Raw genomic sequence first — 17,366 nt, 5'->3', positions numbered from 1 at the left:
ACATAATAGTCGATACCGGTGCGTCAACCAATGTCATGAGCGCAAATTTTTACAAGTACTTGAGTCAAAATAATAGAATACCAGTATTGCCAGTGAAGAATTGTCGTGTTACAGGTGCAATAGGTACACAATCTCATATCATAAAGCACCAGGTGCAAGTCGAGTTTACGGTAGGAAATGAAGCAATGAAAAGCTCGTTCCTAGTAGTTAAGGGATTAGGTGTTGCTTGCATCCTGGGGATGGAATTTTTACGCCAGAGGGACGCAAAAATCGACCTCTTGTGCGGGGAAGTAAGCCTTATGAATGAGGATAGACGTGTAGTTTTGCCGTTGTTGATGACACGGGAAGTGCACGGTAAATATTGCCGGAGCTTTCAAACGAGATTCGAAGGAATACAGATAATGAATTTATATTCTGACTTAAGTACAAGACAAGTATATTTTAAAGATTTTATTACTGAAGACAAAGAGGAAAAAAGGAAACTGATAGCCATGAAAGTTAGGGAGTCAGAACATTTGACTGAAGCACAACAAAACGAATTGACTCAGCTACTTACAGATTATGAGAATGTGTTTTCGGAAAAACCCGGTGCTATCGAGGGCTACACCTATAACATCGAAGTGGTACCTCACGATACTTTCTGTCACGCAAACTACACCATCCCATGGTCAAAGGAGGAGGCAATTACGAAAGAAACAACAAAAATACTTACAAAGACTTAAAGAAGTTCGCTCAGTAGAGCACCGTTTACATATATGAGTAGTAGGTTAAGTTTATAGTGTATTTTTCCTGTGTGTAAATGTTCCGATTTTAGTGTAATATTTAAAGACAATGAGGCACACAAGATTAGTGCGATTCAATTTTGTAGATGTTAAGGAATAATAGTATTTTTAAGCAATTGCATTTTGAAGAAAAAAAATGAACGTAGGTTTAAGAATATGTTAAAAATTTCATGCTTAAAAATGCTTTAAAAATATTTAAAAAAAAATTCAATAGCATGTAATGATGACAGATTTTTTCATTAGAGTGTCATGAATATTTTTGAACTGTAGTAGTAATGAAACTTATGAAAATTTAATATTATAGTGTATAAGTCGTTTCATGTATTTATGTCTATACCGATCTTGAAATATGCTCAAGCATAATTTACTTAACAATGTGAGTGCAGGGTGTACATCACCCAAGGTACCTCATGTGTTGTGGACAAGGTACAAAGCAAATCAGTAAACGCAACTACCGCTTAGCAGTGTTAAAATATATTGCCATCTGCTAAGGCAGAGATTTGCACGAATTTGTAGTGCAAACAAAAGTCACAAATCTAACATTAATCTAGGAACTTGCACGCTAGGCCTAGATTATAAAATGTGTACAATAATGCGAGAGGCAAGGTTTTGTAAAGTCGAGCCTGGCTCTGGAGGGCAAGTACGCAATGAGTGGGCAGACATGACATGGGGACTTACCTCAGATGAGACGGAAATACAATTGTATAGTCAAAAAAATCTGAAGGCAAGTACGACTCTAAATGGAAAATGAAAAGAGACAATTAGTGCGAGAGATTGGTAAAATCCAGCACAAGCCAAAATCCAGTTCAGACTGAATGAAATACATTAGTGTTTGTGAACTAATCGAAACAGTTACTTTAAACAGTGTGAAATAGTGTGAAGGTGAAACTGTGATATGGACAGTGAAGTGCTAGTATTGAACGTTCAACAGCGGTGAGGACGCCAAACGCCAATATTACGCACGAAAAACTGTGAATTTGGTTATAAATGTGAACTGTTAACGTGAAGTGAACCGACAGTCAATATTTTTGGGACAGACTGTAGTTTCAGTGAGCACAATAATGCGAGATTGGAATGCGATGCGTGGACTGTTGCAAAACAGCGACCGCAGAAACGGCGAATGTTTGTGCTAAGCTCGTATTGGGACACTCACCAGTGCCTGCGAGTGCGGCGAAAACATAAATAATTTTATCAAGACAAAAACTGACGTGTAATGGAAACAGTATTGCATCAAAACTGCATTCACGGGAGAAGGTCTATGTCATGTTTTCTGCAAGACAGTGCTAGCTTGACACTCGGAAACTGGCGAAAACTTAACAACAACTGCCGCACTATAAATGCTCCTTTCCCACTAGCGTAACCATCTGCAGCGGGAAACAAATATTACGTTGGTTGTGTGTGTGTTTCATGTACTACGTCGGAGATGCGTAGCAGAGCTGACTCCTGCCAACAAGAGCGGGGGGCGGATATCATCCCACTCCGCCACGCCCGGCCGAGACAGAAGCGCATCGCCAACGGTGCAGCCGATCAGCTGATTCTGACGTTCCGCGACGGCGAGACACACGCTGGCGTCGAGCGGGCGTTGACCTCTCCGCAGCCGTCGCGAACGCCGAGCACCGAACACACCAACCGACGCCGTCGCGAGCCAAACGTCGCGGCGTAGATCATCAACGACACCGCAATCAATTGTTTTAATGACCTCATTTTTTGCATAGTGCAACAAAAATATTTGTATGCACATCCTGTACTCCAATGACATTCCAGAAAAAATTAAGTGAAAGTGACCAAAGCAGTTAGTCTGTCGCTCCGCCGAGGTTTTCCCCAGGTTTCCCTACGGCCGCGCCAAATGGGGAGCGAACAGTTGACACCCCTGGGACTTCAAATATTCCGGACTAACTCGTGGTTGTATACCTTGAACTTCATCTGTATTACACTTTGTGTGCAACGCACCTCAGTAATTACAACATACGATGTGACATATATAAACTGTGAAAGAAAAATCTGCGTGTGGACACTGTGGACATGAAAGTGGAAATATTTATGTCAAAAAACACGAACATTTTTTATGACACAAACATTTTGGGGGGCAATATAGCGTCCCCAGTGCCAAATTTTTTATCATGTAGCCGTAAAATAATAATTTCTCTGTGTAGGTTTAGATTGCAAAGAAATAATTTATGACAGAATGATCTAAAGAGACGACAAGATACGCTCTTTTGTTAATTTTTTAGTCGTCTTCACTTCTTCTTTTGTCTTGAATGTGTCTAGAGGGACATCTTGCGTGTGCTGACAAATGTAAGCATATTTGTATGAGTTAAACATATAATATAACGATTTAATATTATTGTGCACTTTTAATTTGTAAGAGGTGATCCCGATTTCATGTCCGCCTTCCTTGAATTAACCTGCATTCAAGTAATTTACAGCTCAACAATCGCAGCGCCCGATGCAGCCAACGACGCCATTACGTGGCGATATTAACTTATGAAAAATTAGCGGAAGCGGAAAACTCGCCAGCTATTAACATAATATTAATTTTTCTCCACAGCCGCACGAAGTTGCAGAAATACTTAGCTTTAAGATTCTTATTTTCAGTACCATAGCTGAGAGCCAGAGCCAGGACTCCGACTACAATACAATGGTCAACGGAGGTAAGAAAAATACTCTCGCGCGTGTGTGGGCCGCAATTTTAATTAATAACTAAAGATTTCTTGCTTTAAAGTGAACTGACTAGCCGAGTTTATTACATTGTTCAACTTAAATATCATTTTTATTAAGGCCCACCACGGAAGTCGGCAACAATCAAAAAATAATAATAACAATAATAATATATACATTAAATTACGACGGCCGACGGACGCGAGAGACCCCATCTTTGTTAAAAAAAAGAAGAAAGGTCATACATATTTTCTGTGTGTGCCTCTTCAGAACCCATATTTGAAATGACTTTAACAATTCTGGGGTGAAATAGAATAATTGTTAATGCCAGATCTATTTAGCTAAAAACCTGCCAACAGGTGTTAAATACGCTTCTTGTTATGTTTTTAGCAAATGGATGTAGCATTTAAGAATGAAAATAAATTTAGTTTTCAGTGTGTGTTTGAAGATACCACCCCAGCATTAGGCTCTGTCATCTTTCTTGACTACCTTCCAGAGGCCGTGCTTGTAACAATTGTTTCAAGAGTGTGTGGAACAGGAACCCAACCATTAATAGAATTTGCATTTTCCCTTCAAATTCTTGTAAATCACCAACAGTTGGGCAAAGCCTAGTTGCATTTGTTCAATTCTTCTGTCCTTGAAGTCTAAGAATAAAGTTGAAAATTTCATACTTTTTTGTTGACTATTCTTATGGCAAATAGGCATCAGAATGTATAAGGATAGTAACAAAATGCCAATTAAACCATTAATTAGAGCAAGTCATATTCAGGAAATTTCATGAAACTTGTGCATGTTTATGTGATCAGGTTTAATTAATAAATAAATGTGAAAAAATACAGCTTATTCGAACAACAGGCCTAATAGATTACTACAGGTGGTGTAGCTAAAATAAGAGCCAACTATTCACTGAACAAGCTTCACTGTGCAAATTATCATCAGGAGCATTATACAGTGTTGGGTTTGGTTGTTGTGTATGTACTCACTATTCATAAATAACTAATTCATACATCTGTGGGTGACCTGACTGTAACACACGATGTTTTCACAGGAAGAGCTACTCCATATGGTGGTCTGACTCACTGCAACAGGTAGTTGAGCACTCCATTGTGTGACAACAGGCACCAATGCTGCCAAAGTAAGAACTTTCTAGATATGACAATTTTTAAGAAATTATATCTAAAAAAAAGATGATGTAACTTACCAACTGAAAGCATTAGTATGTTGATAGAGACACAAACACACACACACAATTCAAGCTTTTGCAACCCACGCTTGCTTCATCAGGAAAGAGGGAAAGACGAAAGGATGTGGGTTTTAAGGGAGAGGGTAAGGAGTCATTCCAATCCCGGGAGCGGAAAGACTTACCTTAGGGGGAAAAAAGGACAGGTATACACTCGCTCATGCGCATTCGTCCGCACATATACAAACACAAGCAGACAATTATATATGTAAAAAAACAATAAAAAAGGAAACATCTGATGTAGCTGGAAATGTAACATATCTCTCATGAGTTTTTGAAACTGGGTGCAATAAGTCCAAAAATAGCCAGTTTTGAGGAGAGATAAGAACTTTCAAAACAAAAGATTAAAATTACTTGTTTCACCTCTTGTCTCTGAAATGTGGACTGTATCTAAAAGTACAGAGATCATGTACCTTCTTTTGCTCACTTGTAGCACCACAGGAGATATAGACATTAAGCAAGACAATATGCCTCACTACCACTTCAAATGGTGCTGAGGGATGTTGGGTAACATTCATATCTACATCTGTACTGTGTGAACCATCATGAGATGCATGGCAGGGCTGTCTGGAACTATTGACCACAGTATTGTTAAGCAAATCTGGGATGTTGTTGACATGCAAGTTGTGAGTCTTTTTGTATAGTTGCAGACTGGCATGTCTCTTTTTAGCTTCCAGTTCTTTGTGAGATTTGCCGTCATCAACAGGATGGAGAAGGATATCGCATACTACAAGGAGAGTTTCTGATTCAGTTACTTTCAACAAAACCATGAAAGTATTAAACTCAGAACTCCAGAACATTGTGAATGGTTACCCATTTGACACTCTGCTGTGATTAGTATAATTGGAGTGCACAGAACATGCATCATTGAGATTCCTGGTGTTTCAGAGAGATGTAGAATAGATTTTAAATACTATGAATTTTTCATTGTGCGGGTATGCAGATGATATACCAAAAGCAAGTACATAATCTACATCTAAATGTTGGCTCTACAAACCATCATACTCTGTATAGACCTGTACCCTATTCACAGCTATCTCGTATCAGTTTGACCTAAGTGTGTGCAAATTAGGTTTTTGTGGCCTTTGGGTGTGGTTTTGATCTTTAGTGAGACCAGTTTGCTTAAAACCCCCTTTTTCCCATGTATAAAGTGCTCTGCAGATCCCATTAATCTCGAGAACTTTGTGGTGACTAAAACAGCCTACATTGCCTCCATAGAGCTTTTTTTCTTTTAATTTCAAATAAACCTGCCAGAGGAACATCCGCAACTGAACTTTATACCAGAGGTTGAAAATACCGCTACAGTTGTAAGGTTCTTTTATTTAGAACACGACCGGTTTTGTGCTCTTATACGCCCATCTTCAAATGTTATTCTGAAAATAATTAATAATTAATTGTGAAAATGATTTATTATGTTGGGCTGGTGTAGTGTCTTAGCAGCAGCACATTGCAGTGTTTCTTGATATCTTAGATCTTGTCTTCTGATTGTGAAAAATGCACCCATCATCTTGTCTGAAAGCAGTATAAATATTTTATACACACACTACTCTGCAGCTTGCATGAATCTCAGGAACTTCATAGAGGCTCAAAGTTGATGTCAGCTGCAGAGGATTTATTTAAAATCCAATCAGAAGACAAGTTCCAAGAGATCAAGGAAAAACTGCACTATATGAGTGAGGAGAGGCATTTGAGATCCAATACATCTGGCATAATCTATTTCAAGAATTTCTAAATAAATTTAACACAACTGATCCCAACTTTTAGTCATGGTGAAAGTGTTGTTGTTGTTGTTGTTGTTGTGGTCTTCAGTCCTGAGACTGGTTTGATGCAGCTCTCCATGCTACTCTATCCTGTGCAAGCTTCTTCATCTCCCAGTACCTACTGCAGCCTACATCCTTCTGAATCTGCTTAGTGTATTCATCTCTTGGTCTCCCTCTATGATTTTTACCCTCCACGCTGCCCTCCAGTACTAAATTGGTGATCCCTTGATGCCTCAGAACATGTCCTACCAGCTGATCCCTTCTTCTAGTCAAGTTGTGCCACAAGCTCCTCTTCTCCCCAATTCTATTCAATACCTCCTCATTAGTTATGTGATCTACCCATCTAATCTTCAGCATTCTTCTGTAGCACCACATTTCGAAAGCTTCTATTTTCTTCTTGTCTAAACTATTTATCGTCCATGTTTCACTTCCATACATGGCTACACTCCATACAAAGACTTTCAGAAACGACTTCCTGAAACTTAAATCTGTGGTGAAGTTAGTAGCAACATTATTACATGCAACTTGTGAGTCAGTCTGAACTGCTATTGATGGATCTGTAACAACTTTTATTGTAGTTACTATTGTATCTGAATCTTCCATCTTACGCAGTAACATGTCCAGTGATGGTCTTCCCAAAACTTTTAGTAAATAATGCAATCATTACTTTAAATCTTCTGAAAATATATTTGTTTTTTTGTTAATAGCAGAATTTTCTCCTTTATTGTACAATTTTTTAAAAATAAGATTTTTCTTCATTGTTGCAGCGTGTGTGAATTGTGTCCGGTGGAGTTTCTCAGGAAAATTTTTGGCATCTGGTGGTGATGACAAGCTTCTAATGATATGGAAAATTAGTAAATACACAGGTATGAATATTTCCTCTGTCTGTTTTAGTAAGGTGTCCTTCATTTTTTTCTGTTTTTTGTTTTTACCTTTCTTCTTATTTGTCTACTAATGTACTGTCAGTAGCCTGATAGGTTTTGTGTTTTGCTAGTTTCCTTTGAAATGCTTCTTTTTAAAAAATGCATTGAAACAATTGTGTGAATATAGATTGATAGGTCTGGTAGTAGTATATATATCATGTTGATAAGTGTGATTCTTGTATTCAGGATGTAAATACATCGTTACCTAAATGATTACTGTCACAAATCTCATAAATTATTAAAATTGAGTGTTGTAAAGTTAGAAAAATTTTATTTAAAAATGTGAACTGTACCTCAAGATACAAACTGTGCTGAAAACTGGAGAGCTGTCACTACCGGTAGTTAAGAGGTTCAGATAGCCATTCCCCAAAAAATAGTTGGATATTGGAAGATTCCAGCTAGTTGATTTCTTGAGATGTATCCTCTGCAAAGTCTTTCCAGGTACCAGTGAATTTTCCTTTTGGGCAATTATGCAAAATGTGGCTCAGTGATGTTCCAGGGACATTGGTCATTCCTTCCTTATGAAGTGTTGCTTTAGTCACAGCACGGCCAGTTCTTATATGATTGAGGTAGCTCCATATTTTTCTTTGTATGGTGGTTCCCAAGAATTGGCTGGTCAGATCTATTTTATATCTATATTCTGATGACCATGGAAGAACATCTGTTGATTTCTCCATTCTGGATCATATCTGCATGAGTATGTCATTGTTTACCCAGATTGGTTCACTAGATTTTAGTTGTGAGTGTAATAAATTGTTCAGTGTTTCATGAATTGTTAAGTCTCTGGACCTTTTGAGTTCTGTCTGTTCATGTGTTATGCTTCTCATTGGAGATTTGATGTGGCAACAGTAGCAAGTACTGACAGTCTACATCTACATCTACATTTACACTCCGCAAGCCACCCAACAGTGTGTGGCGGAGGGCACTTTACGTGCCACTGTCATTACCTCCCTTTTCTGTTCCAGTCGCGTATGGTTCGCAGGAAGAACAATTGTCTGAAAGCCTCTGTGCACACTCGAATCTCTCTAATTTTACATTCGTGATCTCCTCGGGAGGTATAAGTAGGGGGAAGCAATATATTCGATACCTCATCCAGAAACGTACCCTCTTGAAACCTGGCGAGCAAGCTACACCACGATGCAGAGCGCCTCTCTTGCAGAGTCTACCACTTGAGTTTGCTAAACATCTCCGTAATGCTACGACGGTTACCAAATAACCCTGTGACGAAACGCGCTGCTCTTCTTTGGATCTTCTCTATCTCCTCTGTCAACCCGATCTGGTACGGATCCCACACTGATGAGCAATACTCAAGTATAGGTCAAACGAGTGTTTTGTAAGCCACCTCCTTTGTTGATGGACTGCATTTTCTAAGGACTTTCCCAATGAATCTCAACCTGGTACCCGCCTTACCAACAATTAATTTTATGTGATCATTCCACTTCAAATCGTTCCGCACACATACTCCCAGATATTTTACAGAATAACTGCTACCAGTGTTTGTTCCGCTATCATATAATCATACAATAAAGGATCCTTCTTTCTATGTATTCACAATACATTACATTTATCTATGTTAAGGGTCAGTTGCCACTCTCTGCACCAAGTGCCTATCTGCAGCAGATCTTCCTGCATTTTGCTACAATTTTCTAATGCTGCAACTTCTCTGTATACTACAGCATCATCCGCGAAAAGCCGCATGGAACTTCCGACACTATGGTGTCGTGGTATTGGTGTGGATTTAAGAGTTCCTATCACAATTCTCATTCTGTTCTTTAGATGAATATCTATTTTATTGACGTGGCTATGTCCACCTCAAACACAAGAAAGCTTTCAATGACAGGATACACCAGTGGCTGTGCTGTAGTTCTCAAGATGTTTACATTTGATCCCAATTAATAACAGCCAGTTCCCTTTGTATATTATTTCTGTACTTTAGCTTTTGTTTTCTTAATACTAAGTGTTTCCTAAATATTGGGGATTACCGAGAGTGATGTTGACTTTTCTTTTCTTCCTGTGTATCACTGACAGTAAGAAAGAGAGGGAAAATAGTTACAAACTATTATTGTGCCACAGTAATGGAGCTTCTTGTTGATGCAGAACTGATCCAGAGTAATGTGCATCATATTTGTAAAAAATTTCAAACTTCTAGCAATTACCCCCATTGTCATCAGTAGGAAGAGAAACAGATAGTCAAAAACCCTGATGGAAGCTATTTTTTTCTAAAGGAGAAACCCAGTATTCATAAAATTATAATGAAATCCCAGGAATCCACAGATGTGAATGCCGTACCAATGTCCCTGAAACCAAAGGTTGTTCCAGGTATACCATTTGACCCACAATGTTGTGACTCCCATCAGAAATATAATTATGGAGCATTCTTTTCTGTAATATTGAAGTGTTATAAATAAGGCAGGTAAAGTTCTGCAGAATGTAAATAATTTAAGAGTAAAGGAGAAAACTCACAAAACAGTAAAAGAATTGAGTCGTTTACAGATGCACAAAGAAAAATGAAGAATTTGGTAGAATTTGGTAGCTTTTGGACGAATTGTTTTACAAGCTAGAAAACACACACACACACACACACACACACACACACACACACACACACACACACACACTAAAACGCCCATCTTAATTGAGTTATTGTAATTTGGAGTGTGGGCCAGAATTGTTATTGGTTCTTGCAGATTTCAGTATTTGATTAACCATTGGTTTTTACTATGGCTCTGGAACACTGGCTAAATAAATTATCTGTTGTAGATAGTACCAAAGAATATAATGAATGGTTGAAGTGATGGCTATTTCATAGTTATGAGGGTCGCCCAGAAAGTAATACACCACATTTTTTTTCTCAGCTGAAAACAATGCTTAGAGTGGGAAACATTATGTATGTATTATATGAAATCTCCTGAGTGGGTGCGCCAAGCTTCTGTCACATTTGACAGATAGCATAGCTGCAGGACAGTTTCAAAATGGCATCTGTAGGTGATGTACCGTACATTACAAGCAATGTGGTGTCAGTGAATTTCTCACTGCAGATAAACAAACTATGGGGAATATTCACAAGCACATGTGCAAAGTGTATGGAGCATCTGCTGTCAACAGAAGTGCAGTTTGTCACTGGGCACGGTGGGTGAGGTCATCAGAGTGCAGTTCAGTGGAGCTCCAGTGGTTGGGGTTAGGGCAACCTTGGCTGTCACAACTGACAGCCCTGACCTAGCTCCCCTCAGACTTCCTTGTTTGGGCTGTTAAAGGATGCCAATTGTGGAAGACATTTTGAGGACGATGGGGAGGTGATTCACACAGTGAAGCATTGGCTCTACCACCAGGACAAGGATTGGTACCGACAGGGTATATATGCCCTTGTTTCTCACTGGAGGAAGACCATAGAACAGGATGGAAATTACACTGAAAAATAGGGTGTATAGATAGAACACCATTCTTCTGTGTGTAATTCTCATTTTGTTCCATAAAAAATTGTCGAAGAAAACAAATGCAGTGTATTACTTTCTGGGGAACCGTTGTATTTGGATCACAGTTTTAATCCCTCATCTTCAAAATATTCTGCTTGGAATAGTGTTCACTATGATTAAACAATGGACAGCCTCAGTTGATGCAACATTCTAACTGGTTGATAATTAATATTCACTAGTAATAACTTCTGATACTAGGCATCTTTGGTTGTGTGATGTTCTAGTTGTTTACAGTGTGTTGTGTGTGCGTGTATCGTGTTTTTCTGAATAAACTATATTATGGTTCTTGGTAGGTTTAGCTCCACTTACAGAGGTGTTAAATTTCTGTGCACATTGCTATCTCGTTACGTTTATACCATGAAAATGACAGCATGTTCGCCTGTCGAAATATTGCCGGTTGTTGGAGATGTCGCTCAGCTACATTCCTTTAATTTGTTTGAACATTTTATATGCCATGAGAAACTCAAATTTCATACAAAGAAATCAACTGCAACAAAGATTAGTTTATGTAGTACCTTTTTATACTTATAGCATAGTTTGGCCTCTCAGTGAGCCAGCTATTTACTGGGGATGCAGTAGTGGCAGTGGGCCAATTGCACTAGTATATTTTCATGTTTATACTGACTGCCCATATGTCAACCTAGAACTCCATGGAAACACCACACCATTGATTGAGAGACTGAGAAAACTTGTTTGTAGATGTTCCAGCTGATGCCACAGATTCCAGCGATGTGTGTGTGTGTGAGGGGGGGGAGGGGACTGACCTGTTTGCCAATTGCCATCTCGTGGGAACACCATCCAAACTTCCCTTCCAGTTGCAAGGGTGACACAGCTTTTCAAGATAGGACAATGGTGTAACACCCTAGTGCTACACCTTTTAATGGCTACATTGTGGAGGAGCAGCCCTTACTGAATGCTGTATCAACACAGTGGGAATAATGGTACCATATCTGCTCCTGCACTGTAACAGCAAATAACATAGAGAGGATTTTGCCAGTAGCTACTGTGTAAACTACCATTTGAAAGATGACCACTGCCTCTGAGAGCTTGATGATGTGCCTGATGATTGTGGTGGTGGTGGTGGTGGTGGTGGTGGTGATTATAATGATTCTCATCAAATGACAGTGTAACATTGACTAGTACTTGTTGTGACCTTATATCTGCTCCCTTTGTTGAATTGTCAGTGTGTCTGACTGTCGTGCGGCAGACTTTGGTTCGATTTCCAGCCAGCTCAGAGATTTACCCTGTTCGAGGACTGGGTGTTGTGTTGTCCTCATCATTTCATCATCATTGACATGCACGTTGCCCACAGTGGCATCAACTGAAAAGACTTGCAACTCGCCGGCCATCAATGTGCCATACAGTCATTTCATTTCATATGTTACCTTATTTTTAAAAAATGGGCAATTACAGAAGGCCAACAGCAAAATGATGCTGACTTGATGTAAGTTATTCAGCTCATCATTTTCAGTAGAAATCTTAATTGCCAAAAATACACATATGTTCCAGTTTAGCTACAAACTCTTTTATTCCAACACCATGGAAGTGCACTGCTTGTTCAGCCAGTTAACTTATTTCCTTCCTCATCACTTATAACATTGTGTGCCAGAGTTTTTCTATGCTCTTATTCCTTCAGCTTTGGAAAGGAATGGAATTGGTACATCAAAATAATGATGTAGGCCAAAGCAATGAATTAAAATTATTACCAGCACCATTATTCAAACCCATGTCTCCTGCTTATTAGTCTCAACGTTGGTATAGATTTTGATTCATTGCTTCAGCCTACATCATTATTATTGATAAGGATGAGACTCAATATGTCTCAGGAACATCAACTGCATATGATTAATGGTACATCAAAACTTTACTTTCCAAATGCAGCAGTCATTTCTCTGTATCATGTGCAGTGTGAATGGGTGTTGTCTTTTCAATGTTAGCGTTGTAGCCTGATGGTTTGACATTCCATAGTAAACATCAGTATTGGTAGTGTGTTCTCAAGGCTAAAATGCTAAAACTATGCTAGTAGTGACCCTTCATTGTACCAAAATATCATTGACTGTATACTTTGGTATTATGTTGGAAATCTAGAGATTTTCTATGATGATGAATGTGTCGTGATGAACACAAGTTTCATCACTTGTTTTTGCCAGTCATAGTAGGCACAGTTTCCAGTAGCCTCATCTGTCTGTGACCACTTTATTAAGATTAGTTCTTGACATGCCTAGATATTTTTCATGAACTTAATTGATGAGTTATGCTTGGATCTTTCCTTGGGTGGTTATATGATTTCATTAGTCATTACAGTTTTTGTATGCTTCACCTGTTGGGAAATTTTCAGCATAAAAAGAAATCATATGCTGATACATTTTAAAAGCCTTTTTGTCATTTTTGTATAGAAAATGATTCTCAGTCTGATGATTGCATTTGGTGAGACTTTTAATTGATGCCATACTTTAGAAGTTACTTTTCATGCACATGAGTGCTAAAATTGGTGTCTGATAATTTAGGGCTTCTTGCGTGAATATTAGAAGAAAATACAATATTGACAACTCCAAAAAATTACTTTTCTTCCATTTTTTACCGCTCTGTTGCAAGAATTTTTTTAGGAAACTGATTTCAATGAAAGACCATCTGGTGGTAGGGACCAACACACAAAACACAATATAACAGGTCAAACAAGGAAATTTTGATTTATTCTATGTTTTAGGTTTGTTGTCATATGGTAACAAACTGAAAATATTCATTAAATATTAATTGTTCCGTTACAGGGAAGTGGAAACATAATGTGTGTTACCATAAAGCATCATTTTATGTTGTTGTTGTTGTTGTTGTGGCCTTCAGTCCTGAGACTGGTTTGATGCAGCTCTCCATGCTACTCTATCCTGTGCAAGCTTCTTCATCTCCCAGTACTTACTGCAACCTACATCCTTCTGAATCTGCTTAGTGTATTCATCTCTTGGTCTCCCTCTTTGATATTTACCCTCCACGCAGCCCTCCAATTCTAAATTGGTGATCCCCTGATGCCTCAGAACAAGTTCTACCAACCAACCCCTTCTTCTAGTCACGTTGTGCCACAAACTCCTCTTATCCCCAATTCTGTTCAATACCTCCTCATTAGTTATGTGAACTACCCATCTAATCTTCAGCATTCTTCTGTAGCACCACATTTCTATTCTCGTCTTGTCTAGACTATTTATCGACCATGTTTCACTTCCTTACATGGCCACACTCCATACAAATACTTTCAGAAACGACTTCCTGACACTTAAATCTATACTCCATGTTACGAAATTTCTCTTCTTCAGAAACACTTTCCTTGCCATTGCCAGTCTACATTTGATATCCTCTCTACCTCGACCGTCATCAGTTATTTTGCTCCCCAAAAAGCAAAACTCCTTTACTACTTTAAGTGTCTCATTTCCTAATCTAATTCCCTCAGCATCACCCGACTTAATTCAACTACATCCCATTATCCTCCTTTTGCTTTTGTTGATGTTCATCTTATATTCTCCTTTCAAGACACTGTCCATTCCGTTCAACTGCTTGTCCAGGTTCTTTGCTGTCTCTGACAGAATTACAATGTCATCGGCGAACCTCAAAGTTTTTATTTCTTCTCCAAGGATTTTAATACCTACTCCAAATTTTTCTTTTGTTTCCTTTACTACTTGCTCAATATACAGATTGAATAACATCGGGGAAAGGCTACAACCCTGTCTCACTCCCTTCCAAACCACTGCTTCTCTTTCATGCCCCTCAACTCTTATAACTGCCATCTGGTTTCTGTACAAATTGTAAGTAGCCTTCGCTCCCTGTATTTTACCCCTGCCACCTTTAGAATTTGAAAGAGAGTATTCCAGTCAACATTGTCAAAAGCTTTCTCTAAGTCTACAAATGCTAGAAACGTAGGTTTGCCTTTCCTTAATCTTTCTTCTAAGATAAGTCGTAAGATCAGTATTGCCTCACGTGTTCGAACATTTCTACAGAATCCAACCTGATCTTCCTCGAGGTCGGTTTTTACCAGTTTTTCCATTCATCTGTAAACAATTTGCGTTAGTATTTTGCATCCATGACTTATTAAACTGATAGTTCGGTAATTTTCACATCTGTCAACACCTGCTTTCTTTGGGATTGGAATTATTATATTCTTCTTCTAGTCTGAGGGTATTTCGCCTGTCTTGTACATCTTGCTCACCAGATGGTAGAGTTTTGTCAGGACTGGCTCTCGCAAGGCTGTCAGTAGTTCTAATGGAATGTTGTCTACTCCCGGGGCCTTGTTTCGACTTAGGTCTTTCAGTGCTCTGTCAAACTCTTCACACAGTATCATATCTCCCATTTCATCTTCATCTACATCGTCTTCCATTTCCATAATATTGTCCTCAAGAACATGGCCCTTGTATAGACCCTCTATATACTCCTTCCACCTTTCTGCTTCCCTTCTTTGCTCAGAACTGGGTTTCCATCTGAGCTCTTGATATTCATGCAAGTGGTTTTCATTTCTCCAAAGGTCTCTTTAATTTTCCTGTAGGCAGTATCTATCTTACCCCTAGTGATATGTGCCTCTACATGCTTACATTTGACCTCTAGCCATCCTTGCTTAGCCATTTTGCACTTCCTGTTTATCTAATTTTTGAGACGTTTGTATTTCTTTTTGCCTGCTTCATTTACTGCATTTTTATATTTTCTCCTTTCATCAATTAAATTCAATATTTCTTCTGTTACCCAAGGATTTCTACTAGCCCTCGTCTTTTTACTTACTTAATCCTCTGCTGCCTTCCCTCAGAGCTAACCATTCTTCTTCTACTGTATTTTTCCCCCATTCCTGTCAATTGTTCCTGTATGTTCTCCCTGAAACTCTGTACAACCTCTGGTTTAGTCAGTTTATCCAGGTCCCATCTCCTTAAATTCCCACCTTTTTGCAGTTTCTTCAGTTCTAATCTACAGTTCATAACCAATAGATTGTGGTCAGAGTCCGTATCTGACCCTGGAAGTGTCTTACAAGTTATAACCTGGTTCCTTAATCTCTGTCTTACCATTATATGTTCTATCTGATACCTTCTAGTATCTCCAGGGATTCTTCCATGTGTACAACCTTCTTTTATGGTTCTTGAACCAAGTGTTAGCTATGATTAAGTTGTGCTCTGTGCAAAATTCTGCCAGACGGCTTCCTCTTTCATTTCTTACCCCCAATCCATATTCACCTACTATGTTTCCTTCTCTCCCTTTTCCTACTCTCGAATTCCAGTCACTCATGACTATTAAATTTTCGTCTCCCTTCACTACCTGAATAATTTCTTTTATCTCATCATACATTTCATCAATTTCTTCATCATCTGCAGAGCTAGTTGGCATATAAACTTGTACTACTACTGTAGTAGGTGTGGGCTTCGTGTCTATCTTGGCCACACTAATGCAATCACTATGCTGTTTGTAGTAGCTTACCTGCACTTCTATTTTTTTATTCATTATCAAACCAACTCCTGTATTACCCTTATTTGATTTAGTATTTATAACCATGTACTCGCCTGACCAGATGTCTTGTTCCTCCCGCCACCGAACTTCACTAATTCCCACTATATCTAACCTTAACCTATCCATTTCCATTTTTAAGTTTTCTAACCTACCTGCCAGATTAAGGGATCTGACATTCCACGCCCCGATCTGTAGAATGCTAGTTTTCTTTCTCCTGATAACAACGTCCTCTTGAGTAGCCCCTGCCTGGACATCCGAAAGGGGGACTATTTTACCTCCAGAATATTTTACCCAAGAGGACGCCATCATCATTTAACCATACAGTAAAGCTATATGCGCCTTGGAAAAATTACAGCTGTAGTTTCCCCTTGCTTTCAGCCGTTCACAGTACCAGTACAGCTCAACCTTCACCAAAGATTGCCGCTAAACACAGTCTGGGTCAATGCATCCAGACTGTGTGTGTTGCCAGATGTGTACATCATGCATATACAAGTGTTTTTCTTAACATTATATGTAAGATTACAGTTTTTTGCTGCATGACAACACCATGCAATGCAGGGTTAATATTTTACATCATTACTTTCCAGATACTTGCTATATGCTGTGAGATACCAGAAACTTAAAATGGTCCACCATTGAAAAAGCTACCAACCTTTTAATAGAAATATTTGTATTATTATTACCTTCTTACAAGAAGGGATGATTTTAAAATGTGCCAAGAAAGAAAAAGTTTGATTGTAAATGCAATAACCTACTCTAGAGATTCTTGCATATTAATTTGGTGTTGTTGTTGTTGTTGTTGTTGTTGTGGTGGTGGTGGTGGTGGTGGTGGTGGTGGTGGTGGTGGTCTTCAGTCCAAAGACTGGTTTGATGCAACTCTCCATGCTACTCTATCCTGTGCAAGCCTCTTCATCTCCAAGGAACTACTGCAACTTATACCCTTCTGAATCTGCTTACTGTATTCATCTCTTTGTCTCCCTGTACGATTCCCTCCAGCACTAAAATGATGATCCCTTGATGTCTCTAACTGTATACTACCAACTGATCCCTTCTTCTAGTCA

At 38.8% G+C, this 17,366-nt stretch overlaps 1 pseudogene; it reads left to right on the top strand.

Moving 5' to 3' along the window:
* LOC126419665 (protein HIRA-like) overlaps nt 1-17,366 on the top strand; it is a 294,055-nt pseudogene that overhangs the window by 37,080 nt on the left and 239,609 nt on the right.

The sequence above is a fragment of the Schistocerca serialis genome, chromosome 9, assembly GCF_023864345.2.
Source record: "Schistocerca serialis cubense isolate TAMUIC-IGC-003099 chromosome 9, iqSchSeri2.2, whole genome shotgun sequence".
NCBI classification, from domain to species: Eukaryota; Metazoa; Arthropoda; class Insecta; order Orthoptera; family Acrididae; genus Schistocerca; species Schistocerca serialis.
This window is presented reverse-complemented; position numbering and strand designations above follow the sequence as displayed.